The sequence below is a fragment of the Myotis yumanensis genome, unplaced genomic scaffold (assembly GCF_028538775.1).
Source record: "Myotis yumanensis isolate MYYU_CA2020_CCGP unplaced genomic scaffold, mMyoYum1.0.hap1 SCAF_18, whole genome shotgun sequence".
Lineage (NCBI taxonomy): Eukaryota > Metazoa > Chordata > Mammalia > Chiroptera > Vespertilionidae > Myotis > Myotis yumanensis.
Window position 1 is genome coordinate 7,050,290 of NW_027223769.1, and position 16,598 is coordinate 7,066,887.

Below are 16,598 nucleotides of genomic sequence, written 5' to 3' on the forward strand. Positions count from 1 at the left end.
ACATCATCAAAATGTCCATACTACCCAAAGCAATCTATAGATTCAATGCAATCCCCATTAAATTACCAATGGCATATTTCACAGATCTAGAACGAACGTTTCAAAAATTCATCTGGAATAAAAAAAGACCTCGAATAGCTGCAGCAATCCTGAGAAAGAACAAAGTAGGTGGGATTTCAATACCAGATACAAGCTGTATTACAAAGCCACTGTTCTCAAAACAGCTTGGTACTGGCACAAGAACAGACATATAGATCAATGGAATAGAATAGAGAACCCAGAAATCGACCCAAACCACTATGCCCAATTAATATTTGACAAAGGAGGCAAGAGCATACAATGGAGTCAAGACAGTCTCTTCAATAAATGGTGCTGGGAAAATTGGACAGATACATGCAAAAAGATGATATTAGACCATCTACTCATACCATACACAAAAATAAACTCAAAATGAATAAAGGACTTAAACGTAAGATGGGAAACCATAAAAATACTAGAGGAATCCACAGGCAGCGAAATTGCAAACATATGCTGAAGAAATTTCTTCTCTGATACTGCTCCTAGGGCAATAGAAGCTAAAGAGGAAATAAACAAATGGTACTACATCAAAATAAAAAGCTTTTGCATAGCAAAGGAAACTATCAACAAAACAACAAGAAAGCCTACTGCATGGGAGAACATATTTGCCAATGATATCACTGATAAGGGTTTAATCTCCAACATTTCCAGGGAACTCATGTAACTTAACAAAAGGAAGATAAACAATCCAATCAAAACATGGGCAAGGGACCTAAATAGACACTTTTCAAAAGAGGACATACAGAAGGCCGAAAGACATATGAAAACATGCTCAAAGTCACTAATTATATGAGAGATGCAAAACAAAACGACAATGCGGTATCATCTCACACCTGTCAGAATGGCTATCATCAACAAATCAACAAACAACAAGTGTTGGAGAGGATGTGAAGAAAAAGGATCCCTTCTGCACTGCTGTTGGGAATGTAGACTGGTACAGCCACTGTGGAGAACAGTATGGAGTTTCCTCAAAAAACTAAAAATGGAACTCCCATTTGACCCAGTGATCCCACTTCTAGGAATAAATCCCAAGAAGCCAGAAACACCAATCAGAAAGGATATATGCACCCCTATGTTCATAGCAGCACAATTCACCATAGCTAAGATTTAGAAACAGCCTAAGTGCCCATCAGCAGATGAGTGGATTAAAAAAGTGTGGTACATCTACACAATGGAATACTATGCTGCAGTAAAAAGAAGGAATTCTTGTTATTTGCCACAGCATGGATGGAACTGGAGAGCATTATGCTAAGTGAAATAAGCCAGTCAGAGAAAGGTAAATACCACATGATCTCACTCATTTGTGGAATATAGAGAACAACATAGACTGACGAACAGGGACAGACCCAAAGACAGAGAAACAGCGATCAGACTATCAATCCCCAGAGGGAAAGTAGGGGAGGGTGGGGGTAAGGGGAGGAGACGAACCAAAGGACTTGTATGCATGCATATAAGCCAAACCAATGGACACGGACAACAGGGGGATGAGAGCATGGGGGCGGGGGGGAGAAGTTGGGGGTTAATGGGGGATGAGGACACATTTGTAATACCTTAACCAATAAAGAAATTTTTTTTAAAAAGTAAAAAAATATATTTACAAAAATGCAGACAAGAAAGAAAAAGAACATAAGTTAATATAAAAGACACATGAGACACCCTCAAAAGAGCTCCCACACATGTAAATGGCATCTCAGAAGGAGAAAAGAGATTGGATAGGAATTAATAGTAAAAACATTAACTAATCAAATACTTCAACAAGAGTTTCAAGAAGTTCAGCAAATCTGAAGTAAAACAAACACACAAAACAAAGAGCAAAACCACAACCAAATATAGCCAAATTGTTAAAAACCAAAGAGAAACAAAAAAATCTTTAAAGTAAACAAAGGAAGAAAAACACATTACCAAGAGCACTGATGAAAAAAAGAGAAGGTAACTACACAAATGAACAATATAAGGAATGAAAAGGTAACATCATTATAAGTGCCATAGACACTAAAAAGATAAAAAGAGAATGCTAATAAGTTTATGTTCCTAAGTGTGAAAGCTTAGATAAAATAGACAAATTTCTTAAAAAACATTCCCAAACTGACAAAACAAACAAAAACAATAGAACATCTAGAGTTAAATTGACTCCATAATTTAAAATCTTCCTATCAAGAAAATTTTAGGCCCAAATTGCTTCACCAGTAACTCATTAACTTCTTCCAAATTTAAGAAACAACTTTATTCTTAGTTGTAGTGAATAGAGAAACACAAAATTCTTCCCAACTCATTTATGAGGCTAATAGAAGCCTGACACCAAAAGTTAACAAAGACTTTAGAAGAAAAATGGGCCAATATTTCTCATGAGCATATAAAACAGAAATTCTACACAGCATTAGCAAATTTTAAAAGGGTTTAATATATTATGGCCAAGCAGGGTTTAATTCAGGAAGGAAAGGTTGGTTTGACATCTGAAAATCAACATAATTTACCACATTGATATATTTAATTAAAAAAATCATATGATCCTCTTGATAGACACAGAAAATGTATTTGTCTAAATTCATCCCCCATTAATGTAAAAAAGTCTCAACTAATGAAAAAGAGAACATCCTCAACTTCATAAGTAGCATCTACAGTAGGTATTTTACAAATGCTAGATACAAGGACAATATACAAAAAGCAACAATACTTCCAGCAATAAACAATTGTGACCATGTGTTGTAGAATGCATGTGGGGGTACCTTTAAATACTGCCTGGTTTTATCTGTGGTTAGTGTGATTGTGCAACCATGTACAGGTATGTGATGCTTGTGACTGTTTATTAGAGTCTCAATAATAAACATCAAATACTCAGGTACAAAGCTAACAGAAGTGCACTGAAAACTACAAATTGTTGAGAGAAATTAAAGACCTTAACAAATGTAGATGTATATTACATTGGGTGTCCCCAAAAATGTTTACACACTTTGAATAATTAATAGTTATTAATTCCAATGGGTTGAATATGAAAAGAAACATCAATTGAGCTATATTTATTAGTTGAAAGATTAAATATTGATAAAATGTCATTTATCTCCTAATTAACATATAGATTCACAAACAAAATCCCAGCGAGGACTTTTCTTTTTTTTTTTGTGAGCATTAGCAAGTTGAGTCAAACATAGGAAATTGAAAGGACATACAATAGCCAAGACAGTCTTGAAAAAGTAGGGAAAAAGTTGGAGAATTAATACTGAAGATTTCAAAACCGTGGCACTGACAAAAAGAATAATAAAATAGAATACAGTTCAGAAAGAGCCACATATGTAATATCACCTGATTTATGATAAAAGCTCTTTGTAATTCAGATGGACAAGGACAGTGTTTTCAATAAATAGTGCTGGAACAACTGGGTACTTAAATGGGGGAAAAATTAACCTTTATCCGTACCTTTCACCATACATTAATTCAAGATAGATCACAGATTTAAATGTAAGTACTAAATCTATAAAGCTTCTAAAGAAAACATAGGAGAATATCTTCCAAACCTTGGGAATAATCAAAGGTTTCTTTTCAAGGTAGAAAAAAGAAATAGTCACAAAAGACAAAGGACTAAAAACCTGCTAAAAACATGGGGAAAGACATAAATAGGCAATAAAAAAGATTTAAAATGTTTTAGCACACTCCTATTTAAAAAGTTAAGAAGGCAACACTGAGATACCATTTCCATGTATTAGATTGCTAAAAATGAAAAAGAATGACAACACATGCTGTTGGCTAGACTGTGAAGGGGAAATAGGCACTCTTATACATTACAAGTGGGAATGAAAACTGGTGCAACAGTCCTACAGGGGAATTTAGAAATACCCAACAAAACTGTATACGTACTTACCTCTGACCCAGCAATCCCACTTCTAAAAATCTACCCTGAAGATATGCCTCTAGCCCTAACTGGTTTGGCTCAATGGATAGAGTGTCGGCCTGCGGACTGTGGGGTCCCGGGTTCGACTCCAGTCAAGGGCATGTACCTTGGTTGCGGGCACTTCCCCAGTGGGAGGTGGGCGGGAGGCAGCTGATTGATGTTTCTCTCTCATTGATGTTTCAAACTCTCTATCCCTCTCCCTTCCTCTCTGTAAAAAATCAATAAAATATATATTTTTTAAAAAGATATGCCTTGAATAGGAAAGGAAGATGGCGGCATAGGTAAACACCGGAGACTGCCGCCGTAAACAACCACTTCAAAAATACAACTAAAAGACGGAACGGACATCAACCAGAAGCACAGGAAGGCTGGCTGAGGAGAGACTCTTCAACTAGAAGGAAAAACAATAGCATTACGAGGCTCAGAGGAGGTGCAGTGTGGAAAATTTAAAGGTACGGTGGTGCGGTGGTGCGCGCGCAAAGCGGGCTGGTGGCTGAGGGCGCGGTTGTTGTTTTCAATCAGGAGGGAGTCTCAGACTCTGGGCTACAGATCTGGGCGAGTCTCTAGGGACCCAGACTCAAACGGGAGAAGCAGGACTGTCTGGCTACGGTCCCTCCGAGGTTTGCAGCGGTTGCCGGGACAGAGAGGCAGAGCCCCTGGGGACGGACTGAGAGCAGCCATAGCTGCTCCCCCCCCCGCCCCGCCCTGTTGATCCCGCCCCGCCCAAGCCCTGCGCAGAGCCATTTGCCGATCGCCTCAGGCAAAGGCTGGATTAGCGCCTCCCCAGAGGACTGAAGTTTTCCACACAGCTGATTCCTACAGCCAGTCGGCCTGGTGGTCAAATCCCTCTAGTGTTAACTACAACAATTAAGGTTTGGCTAGAACAAGACTGCGCACAAAGACCACAAGGGGGTGCACCAAGAAAGCATAAAAGATGCGGAGACAAAAAAACATGACAGAAATGGAGGATATGGAGCTAAAAATCGCTATTTTGAGGGCTTGCTATAAACTTGAGCAGAGCCTCACGAAAACTAATGAGACCCTCGATGCTACGATAAAGAAATTAGAAAGTAAGCATACACGGACTGAAATAAAGAATATTATACCCAATAGCAGACCAGAGGAGCACAAGAATCAAACCAAAGATTTGACAAAAAACACCCAACTGGAAAAGCAAAATGAAAAATGAATCCGAAAGTATGAAGATAGTGTAAGGAGCCTCTGGGACAGCTTCAAGCGGACTAATATCAGAATTATTGGGGTGCCAGAAGATGAGAGACAGCAAGATATTGAAAACCTATTTGAAGAAATAATGGCAGAAAACTTCCCCCACCTGGTGAAAGAAATGGACTTACAGGTCCAAGAAGCGCAGAGAACCCCAAACAAAAGGAATCCAAAGAAGAGCACACCAAGACACATCATCATTAAAATGCCAAGAGCAAAAGACAAAGAGAGAATCTTAAAAGCAGCAAGAGAAAGAGACTCAATTACCTACAAGGGAATACCCATACGACTGTCAGCTGATTTCTCAACAGAAACTTTGCAGGCCAGAAGGGAATGGCAAGAAATATTCAAAGTGCTGAATACCAAGAACTTACAACCAAGATTACTTTTTTTTTTTTTTTTTAATATATTTTATTGAATTTTTACAGAGAGGAAGGGAGAGAGATAGAGAGTTAGAAACATCGATGAGAGAGAAACATCAATCAACTGCCTCCTGCACATCTCCCACTGGGGATGTGCCGGCAACCCGGGTACATGCCCTTGACCGGAATCGAACCTGGGAACCTTGAGTCCGCAGGCCGACGCTCTATCCACTGAGCCAAACCGGTTTCGGCCAACCAAGATTACTTTATCCAGCAAAGCTATCATTCAGAAGTGAAGGTCAGATAAAGAGCTTCACAGATAAGGAAAAGCTAAAGGAGTTCATCACCACTAAACCAGTATTACACAAAAGACTGAAAGGTATCCTTTAAGAAGAGGAAGAAGAAAAAGGTAAAGATACAAACTGTGAACAACAAACATGCATCTATCAACAAGTGAATCTAAGAATCAAGTGAATAAATAATCTGATGTACAGAATGAACTGGTGATTATAATGAATCAGGGACATAGAAAGGGAATGGACTGACTATTCTTGGGGGGGAAAGGGGCATGGGAGATGCGGAAGAGACTGGACAAAAATCGTGCACCTATGGATGAGGACAGTGGGTGGGGAGTGAGGGCGGAGGGTGGGGCGGGAACTGGAAGGAGGGGAGTTATGGGGGGGGGGGGAAGAGGAACAAATGTAATCTGAACAATAAAAATTTAATTAAAAAAAAAAGATATGCCTCTAAGCAATACAAAAATACATATATACAAAGTTATTTATTGCAGCATTGTTTCTAGTAGCAAAATATTGTAAAGGACCTGGTGGTAAAGAGGGAATTAGTAAATCATTTGATCTGAAGAGTCTCCTTGAGGAACTTCAAACTTTCATTGCTTGATCTCTGTAAACCATGTTTTTTTCTTCAAAAAATATCCATAATAAGAGAGTGGTTGAATAAACTATGATAAATGTATATACTGGAATATTTTTATGCAACTATATAAACAAAAGCTATGAGTATCTCTTTGAATTTTGATGGAGTAATGTCCAGTATATATCATTGAGTGAAATAAGCAATGTTCAAAACAGTATGCTATTTTTTTCTGATTTTATTTTTCTTTATTTTTATTGTTGACACTATCACAGATATCCCCATTCCCTCTCCTCTTCCCCCCTCCTTCACCCAGCCCCTGCTCCTCCTTTCCTCTGGCCATCACTGTAGTCTGTGTCTATGGGTTATGCATATACTGTATGTTCTTTGGCTAATCCGTTCACCTTCTTTCATCCCTCCCTCTCCCCTCTGACAGCTATCAGTCTGTTCCATATATCTATGCCTCTGTTTCTATTTTGTTCCTCAGTTTATTTTGTTCATTAGATTCCACATATAAGTGAGATCATACGGTATTTGTCTTTCTCTGACTGGCTTATTTAACTTACCATATAATCTTCAGGTCGATTGCAAAAAAGAGAACATTTGAAAGAATACATGTCCCTATTCATTTGTGCAAAATAAATAGCAGAAGGACAAAGCAGAAACTAATGAGATTGATTATGTATAGGGAGTAGACAGGAACCACATTAATGTTTTCATACTCAAAATACTGCGACATGCAACAATCAACCAGGATGTGGGGGAAACCAAAGTGTACAAACAAAGCTAAACATATGAAAAATGAGTAACAAAACTACACTGAAGAGGAAGGCAAAGAAAAGAATAAAATTAGAAATAGTTTTTGAGCATATACTGTAGAGTTAAAGAAAAAAATGCACAGAAATACTTTATTGTAGTTAGTAAATTTGTTGTTTTTAAATATATATATTTTTATTGATTTCAGAGAGGAAGGGAGGGGAAGACAGAAACATCAATGATGAGAGAGAATTATTGATCTGCTGCTTGCTAACATGCTCCCTACTGGGGAATAATCCTGCACCAGGGCATGTGCTCTGACCCGGAATAGAACCATGACTTCCTAGTTCATAGGTCGATGTCAACCACATAGCCACACAGGCTGGGGTAAATTTGTGGGTTTTTTAATATAAGTATGAGTTAGCAATTCTGAAACTACTTTACATGTATTCTAGGGTATGAGTAAAAAAAAAAAAAAAAAAAAAAATGACACTAGAATCAGGTTTCTCATTGTTGGAGAAAGGAGTTACAAATAAGGAAATGGCCAAATTTGATGGGAAACAATTCTCCTTGTGTCTTGCATGTTTCTGCACATCTTGCCATCGAAAGCACTAGAATTATTATCTTGTACTATTTCTCCAAAATGTTTATGTAGTGAACAGCCTTGAAAGGCAGAGATATTCTCTCTTCAGAGCAAAGGGAAGGCATGCTTATTGCCCACTACATAAGATTCAGGTTCCCTAAATTCATGGGAGCACACAAATACCTGTGTAATTGCATCACCCTATGGGTGCAAGAGAGCCAATGCAAGGCAATGTTGACACTTTGGCTTTTGCTATAAGCAATAAACTGTCTTTCATTTCTGACCTGAAAGTCTCACATCTTCTACCAGCAACTGTGAAACTGTGGCCAGCTAACTTGTTAACATTCAGGTATGGTGAAATCTCAGACACTTCACAGTTCTTGACAGAATCCTGTGGTACTGGGTTGGAATAGAAAGTTTTAAATAGTGGCTTTTTAATATATACAAATTAATAGGTAGGTAGATAGACAGACATAGATGTATATATTCTAGTTTTGTCCACTGACAAAACTACATCAATTACACCAAGGTAACAATGAGCAAACCTAGTGCCCAGAGCTTGGTTTATAAATCCATTCTGCAATAAAATATACGAGGGCTCCTTGGAAAATTGCTGATGCCAGGGCTGGAGGAGGAAAAATACAAGATAAGCCTGGAACATCATGGTGCCAGAAAGTAAGAAAGCACTAAAAAAATGGCATGTTGAAAGGACACAGGAGTCAACAAGAAGGAGTTCTTAATGGCCAAATCTGGAACAATTTAGCAATAAAATCCTATATAATAAAGAGGTAATATGCAAATTGACTGTCATGCCCTTGCACAAGATGGCCACGCCCATGTCATCACAAGATGGCTGCCCCCATATGGTCACAATATGGCCACCACAAGATGGCCAGCAAGGTAGGGCAGTTGGGGACGAAGAGGCCAGCAGGGAAGGGCAGTTGGGGGCAACCGGGCCTGCAGGGGAGGGGAGTTGGGGGGGACTGGGCCTGCAGGGAGGGCAGTTAGGGGCGACTAGGCTGGCAGGGAGGGCAGTTGGGGGTGACCGGGCCTGCAAGGAAGGGCAGTTAGGGATGACCAGGCCAGCAGGGGAGTGGTTAGGGGCAATCAGGCAGGCAAGCAGGCGAGCGGTTGGGAGCCAGCAGTCCCAAATTGTGAGAGGGATGTCCAACCGCAGTCGGACATCCCCTGAGGGGTCCCAGATTGGAGAGGGTGCAGGCTGGGCTGAGGGACACGCGCCCCCCTCTGGAGTGCATGAATTTCATGCACCGGGTCTCTAGTATATAATAATACTGAATTAATACTCAAAGAATAAAATAACCATGAGTCCATAAATAAATAATCAAATAAACACATGAGGAATAAAGAACATTTCCTCCTTACAGTAGAATTTATTTTTTTAATATATTTTTATTTATTTCAGAGAGGAAAGGAGAGGGAGAGAGATAGAAACATCAATGAGATGAGAGAGAATCATTGACTGGTTGCCTCATGCATGCCCCCTACTGGGGATTGAGCCCGCAACTCAGCCATGTGCCTGACCAGGAATTGAACCATGATCTAGTTCAGAGGTTGACACTCAACCACTGAGCTATGCCGGCTGGCCAGGCCTTAGAGTAGAATTTAAATTAATAAATGTAGAAGGACTGATGGAAAGAGAAAATCACCACTAGGCAAACATCACAGTAATAATTATTACAAACAAGAATTACCAATGAATGTTAAATTTATTGGGTGAAAGTATGATGAGAAATATTATTTTTGCATAGTCTCAAAGCATCTTCCCACAAGATACTAATTAAAAAGGGAAAATAGTAATTTTACATAGGAAAAACCTGGTACCCACCACTAACTAATTTGTAATAGCCAAAACCTGGAAACTAGCAAATGTCCATCAACAATATAATTAATTACTAAACTGCAATACTAGTATATCCCCAAATGTAATGAGCACTAAGTACAATTATATTCAACAACATGGATGAATCTCAGGCATAATGTGGAACAAAAGAAGCCAGGCATAAAAAAGTACATGCTATATAATTCTATTTAAATATGAAATTCAAGAATCGGTAAAATTAACTAATGGGGATAGGTTTCTGATTGTGATTCTGGGAGGAAAAATAACTGGGAAGGGGTTTGAAGGAAAGTTCTGGGCAGGAAATTGTTATATAGCTGTATACTTAACTTCTGTGCACTTTACTATATATATATATACTATATCTCATAAAAATGTTTTTAAAACTATCAGAACCGGGGAGGGGGGGCTATAAGGGGTCAATGGGGGAAAAGGAGAAAGTATATAAATCTTTCAACAATAAGATTTTAAAAAGAAAATAGGACTTTGTAAAAAGAAAAGCTATCAGAACCACATTTTGGTAGGGATATAGAACAATGAAATGCTTCAAACACTGCTGTGCAAATATAAATTTGTACACCCATTTTGGCAAATATTATTTAGTAAAGCGGAAGGTATTATACAGCCCAGTAATTCCATTGGTAGATAAACTCAGGCACGTGTACCTATGTAAAAGAATGTTTGCACAGCATTGCTTATAAAGTAAAACAGACTCGAAAATAACTCAAATCCATCAGTACTAGAAAGGATGAGTAATAGCCCAGCTGGTGCAGTCAGAGACCTACCTGGGGCGGGCAAGATGGCTCTTGAACGTCAGGATTTCCGTCCGCGCTTAACTGCGTCCCAGCTGAAACCTAGAGCATCAACCCATGAACCTAGAAATCACAGGTTCCTTGTCAGGGCATATGCTGGGGTTTCAGGCTCAATTTGGGAGGAGGCGGTGGAGAGGGAGGGAGGAGGCAGCCAATCAATGTTTCTCTGCCATCGATGTTTCTATCTCTATCCCTCTCCCTTTCTCTCTAAAATCAATACATATTTTTTTATGAAGGAACCGCTATTATATCTAATATGGGAAATCCTCAAAAACAATTGTACAAATAAGCAAAAATAAAAGATAAAGGAGAGCATTCATATAAAGTTTAAAAACCAGGGAAAACTACAGTATAATGCTTAGAGAGGTATAAATAAATGAAAAACCTCATACATTTATCCAGTCTCGCAAATCACATAACCACTATGGGAACATAAAGCTAGAAGTAACCCACAATCAAAGCAACAGGGCCGCACACACAGGGCTTCAGAGGGTCACAAGCATCGCACACCTGTACTTGGTCGCAGAGTCACAATCACACTAAACAGATAAAATCACACGGTATTCACAGGTACCCCTACATGCACTCTCCACAGCACGCGGTCACACACTCACACACCCCGACGGGGACAAACGCTATCACACCCCCCGAGCCAAAAGGTCTCCACACCTGCACATACAAAGCTGCACGTGGCTCCAACCACACACACACACACACACACACACACACACACACACACAGTACCGTCCTGTCACACCAGCAGTCGCTGGCTCGCCGACACCGCTGCACACGGTAATAGCAAGTCACACCCACGCGGTCAGTCGCCACATGGACGAAATCACACCATTTAAATCTGATCTCCCGGGTACAAAGCCTAGGCTCCGGTCTCGCCGCCTCCTTGCGTTCCTCACCTCAGCAGCAGAGCCCCTCCACAGAACTGTAGCAGTTGCTGGTGTAGACCCGAGGGTCCCGCCAGCGCGTGACTTAGAGGCTGAATTAACGCGAGAATCCCGTTACGCTGAGGAGTCCTCTGGGCAATGCAGTCAGAGACCTACCTGGGGCGGGCAAGATGGCTCTTGAGCGTCAGGATTTCCGTCCGCGCTTAACTGCGTCCCAGCCGAAACGACTGCTCCCTCACCCAACGGCGCACCGGAGGCCTCAGGGAGCCTGGCGTCCCTCCGGCCGTGGCTCCTGAAAAAGGCCACTCGGACGCGTTCGATGGGTTTCGTTCCCTTATCCGCCGTACGACCCAGCAGTAGGACAGCCCCGGGAAGAGGCTAGTTCCCCAGGAAAGAGAAGACGCGCCGCCGGCGCTTCTGGGAAATGTAGCTCGGGGCCCTGATTCTTCAGCCTGCGCCGGCTACGCCGCGGACATTTCTGGGAGCGCACGGTGTCCTGGGCCCTGCTTTGGCCTGCGTGCCGAAGTAACTTTGCTTGGGGTTCTTCCGCGCAGAGGAGTTGTGGGACCTAAGTTTCTGAGTCCCAGAGCCCGACCGGGAGGCTGAAGGGGAGGCAGACTAGGATCCTGCAAAGGGAATGGGGAGGCTGGTAAGGAGGAATCGCTAATCGTGAAACGGGATAGGGAAGGCCAAAGAGGAGGAGTTTCCGAAATTGCGAAAGAGGCTGGCATTCTGAGCTGACTTTTGTATGAAATGTCTTGGCCTGAGGAGAATAAGGCAGGGGTGAGGCAGGCTTTGCTAGAAAAAAGTAAGAGAGAGAGGGGGGTGGAGGAGGGGAGGGGAGCGAGTTGGGCGTCGCAGAGGGAGAAACTGGATTCAGGATTTTGTATGGGTGTGTGTATAATTGAAAGTTTAAATAAGTATCACGGTATATATCACAGTGATTGCATTTTTTTAATTTGATGGGAGAAAGGTTACATAATTGAGCTAATAAATTATTTAATGTTTTTATAGATTTTAGAGGAGAGATAGAAACATCAATGATGAGACAGAATCATTGATCAGCTGCCCCTACTGCAGATCCAGCCGCAACCTGGTCTCTGCCCTAACGGGAAACCAACCATGACCTCCTGGTTCATAGGTCTATGCTCAACCACTGAGAACAGGGGGAGGGGGATGCAAATAAATGATTTAAAGCGTGTAAAACCTTAAGCATCTGTATAGAATAGAAATAAAAACTGTTGTTTTCTTTAAAAAGAAAGCCAGAGGCTGGGTGGAGGGGGCAAAGGAGCGGGACATCTGCAATAGTGTCAACAATAAAAATAAAGAAAAATAAAATAATAAAACAAAAAGGAAGACAATTCCAAGGGACTTGTTTTTTAAATGGGGTGCTTGCTCTTGCTTAGACTGCAGACTGCAGACATAGCCTTTCAATCTTATGGGTTCTTTTCGAGTCCTGGTTGAAGGGGGTAGGTCTAAGCCAGTGGTCGGCAAACTGCGGCTCGAGAGCTACATGCGGCCCTTTGGCCCCTTGAGTGTGGCTCTTCCTAAGCCTTAGGAGTACCCTAATTAAGTTAATAACAATGTACCTACCTATATAGTTTAAGTTTAAAAAATTTGGCTCTCAAAAGACATTTCAATCGTTGTACTGTTGATATTTGGCTCGGTTGACTAATGAGTTTGACGACCACTGGTCTAAGCGATGTGAGCCTAAGGTCTAAGGCAGTGGTCGGCAAACTGCGGCTCGCTAGCCACATGTGGCTCTTTGATCCCTTGAGTGTGGCTCTTCCACAAAATACCACGTGCGGACGCGCATGTACAGTGCGATTGAAACTTCGTGGCCCATGCCCAGAAGTCGGTATTTTGTGGAAGAGCCACACTCAAGGGGCTAAAGGAGCCGCATGTGGCTCTCGAGCCGCAGTTTGCTGACCACTGGTCTAAGGGAACAGATTTGTGAAGTCCTGGATTAAGAAACAACTTTAAAGTTCGAAGGGTAGTGTCGACCATTGCATAGAAAAGAAGTGAATTAGGCAGTGTTAGTCCCATTTTTTGAAGAAAAAAACATGGCTTACAGAGATCAAGGAATGTAAGTTTGAGTTCCTCAAGGAGACTTTTCAGATTACCTCCAGGCCAGATGAATTTTGTTAGGTATAAAAATAACTGTTTTCTAACTGCAAAATGCTGTCTCCAAATATTTTATTGTAGTTACTTTTAACCTATTTTTTTAAAAAAATTGATTTTAGAGAGAGAAAGGGAAAGAAAAAGAAAAACATTGACTTGTTATTCTACTTATTTTTATATTCATTGGTTGATTCTTGTATGTGCCCTGACTGGAAGACTGAATGGGAAATCTTGGCATATGAAGAGGACTCTTTAACCAACTGAGCTTCCCTGGCCAGGCCTGATGGGTTGATTCTTTTATGTGCCGTAAAGAGAGATGAACCCACAACCTGGGCCAACCAGAGAACAGTCTAAGAAACTGGGCCAGGGTTAACATCTATACTAATAAAAGGGTAATATGCTAATTAGACCAGACATTTTCCAGACTAACTTCCAGACAAAGCCATGGTGGCAGGGCTAAGGCAGAGGCAGTTAGGGGCGATCAGGCCAGCAGGGGAGAGCAGTTAGGGGCGATCAAGCTGGCAGGGGAGAGCAGTTAGGGGGATCAGGCTGGCAGGGGAGAGCAGTTAGAGGGATCAGGCTGGCAGGCAGGTGAGCAGTTAGGAACCAGTGGTCCCGGATTGCAAGAGGGATGTCCAACTGCTGGTTGTGGGATTGGGCCTAAACCGGCAGTTAGACATCCCCTGAGGAGTCCCGGATTGGAGAGGGTGCAGGCCAAGCTGAGGAACCTTCCCCCCTCCCCCCCATGCATGAATTTCGTACACTGGACCTCTAGTAATCTGTAATAATAAAAGGGTAATATGCTAATTAGACCAGATGTCATTCCGGATGTCCTTCCTGACAAAGCCAGGGCTGGAGGGAAGCCAGCCGGGTCCTGGGTCCTGGGTGCCAGAGGGAAGCCGGTGCCAGCAGCCGGGGGAAGGACAGCCTACTCTTGCACAAATTTTCATGCATTGGGTCTCTGGTTTTAAATAAAAGGAGAAAATAAGACAGTGGGTATAAAATTTGTGTAAATAAACTTCATATATATAAACAAACCCTTGCAGTACAGTTAAATGCTTAAGAATAATCAGCAATAAACAAAAAAATAAGTTTAATACACAATTGAAAGGCACAGAAAAAACCTTAGCCAATGAAAGAAATTATGCTATATATATATCCTTGAATAAAACATATCATTTTAAATAATTTATGAATTCAACATGATCCCATTTAAAATGTATTTTTCTAAATAGGGATTTTTCTAAAGTTTAAGTGGAAAACCAAAGGTAAGAATAAACAGTATACTTGGCAGAAAATGCAGTATGGGGCAGTTGGGGCTAGTCTTACCAGATAACAAACCATATCCTTAAACTTCAAATATTGGCCCTAGCCCGTGGTTAGAGCATTGGCCCACAGACTGAAGGATCGTGGATTTGATTCCGGTCAAGGGCACGTACCTCAGTTGCAGGTTCCATCCCTGGCTCAGTTGGGGTGCATGTGGGAGGCAACCAATCAATGTGTCTCTCACATAAATATTTCTCTGTCTGTCTCCCTTCCTTGCATTCTCTCTAAAAATCAATGGGAAAATATCCTGGGGTGAGGATTAACAAAATAATCCTATATAATAAAAGCCTAATACGCAAATTGTCCCCTTGACTGGGAGTTCAACCAGGGGGCAGGGGCGGCCAGCCAACCGCCCTCAGCCCCTTCCCCCCCCGGCCAGATCGGCAACCCATGCACGAATTCGTGCACTGGGCCTCTATTAATATGGTAATAATAATAATTGCTACCTCAGATAAGTTTTGACATGTTCTGTTTTCATTTTCATTTCTTTCAGAGTATTTTTTAAATGTTCCTTGTGATTTCTTCTTTGACCCCTTGTTTTAAGAGTGTGATGTTTAATTTCTATATATTTGGAATTTTCCATTTTCTGCTGTTATTGATGTCTAATTTCATTTAATTACACATAATTAGAAATTATATTTTGTATTAATCAACCTTTTAAAATTTATCACGACTTGTTTTATGGCCTGACATTGTCTATTCTGCAAGAAGTTCTATATGAACTTCAAAATATTTTTTTCTGCTGTTGCTAGGTGCAGTGTTTTCTGTTTGTTAGGTTTAAATGGTTTTTTAATCTTTTATGTTCTCCTTGATTTTCCTGTTGTTCTATCCATTATTGAAAATAGAGTACAGTTAGGTAATTTTGTCATTATGTGAACATCATAAAGTATACAGGCATACCTCATTTTATTGCACTTCACATGTATTGTGTTCTTTACAGATTGAAGGTTTGTAGCAACCCTGTGTTGAACAAGTCTATTGCTGTCATTTTCCCAATAGGTTCAGGTGATGAGCATTTCTAGCAATAATAAGTATTTTTAAATTATGGTATATACATTTTTTAGATATAATGCTTTAGCACAACTTAATAGACTATAGTGCAAATATAATGTTTATATGCCCTATATGCCCTGGGAAACCAAAAAATTCCTGTGACTCACTTTATTGTGATATTGTGGTGTTCTGTAAAAGAACCCACAGTATCTCTGAGGTATGCCTGTACTTACACAAACCTAGATGATACAGTTTACTGCACACCTATGCTATGTAATATACCCTATTGCTCCTAGGCTACAAACCTGTACAGCATACTGTAGGCAATTGTAACACAATGGTATTTGTTTATCTAAACATAGGTAAGGTACAGTAAAAACAGAGCATAGCCTTGGCCAGTGTGCTCAAATTGGTTGAGTATCATCCCATGCACTGAAAGGTTGCCAGTTCAATTCCTGGTCAGGGCACATGCTCAGGTTGTGGGTTTAGTCCCCAGTTGGGGTGCATACAGGAGGCAACTGATCAATATTTCTCTCTCACATTGATTGGTGTTTCTCTCTTTCTCTTCCTCTACCTTCTTCTTTATCTAAAATCAATTAAAAATACTTAAAAAGAAACATAGCATAAAAGATTAAAAAATGGTACACCTGAATAGAGCACTTACCAATAATGGAGCTAACAGGTCTGGAAGTTGCTCTGGGGGAGTTGAATTCATGCTGACTTAATGTGATATCATATACTACTGTAAACTTTATAAACTCTGCATACTTAGGCTACCCTAAATTTATTTACACTTATTCAATAATAAACTAACATCAGCTTAATGT

General features: G+C 40.7%; 1 protein-coding gene across 5 annotated transcripts in view; it reads right to left on the reverse strand.

Moving 5' to 3' along the window:
- Positions 1 to 11,951, reverse strand: part of ZNF566 (zinc finger protein 566) — a 46,933-nt gene extending 34,982 nt beyond the window's left edge. The window contains exon 1 of one of the 5 annotated variants that reach the window (XM_070398454.1): positions 11,488 to 11,951. The gene's annotated coding sequence lies outside the window, so the exon portion shown is untranslated. Of the gene's footprint in view, positions 1 to 10,405; positions 10,535 to 11,343; positions 11,405 to 11,487 lie in introns of those variants that run through there. The other 4 variants (XM_070398456.1, XM_070398451.1, XM_070398453.1 and 1 more) reach the window with 4 other exon arrangements.
- Between the last annotated feature and the right edge of the window lie 4,647 nt (positions 11,952 to 16,598).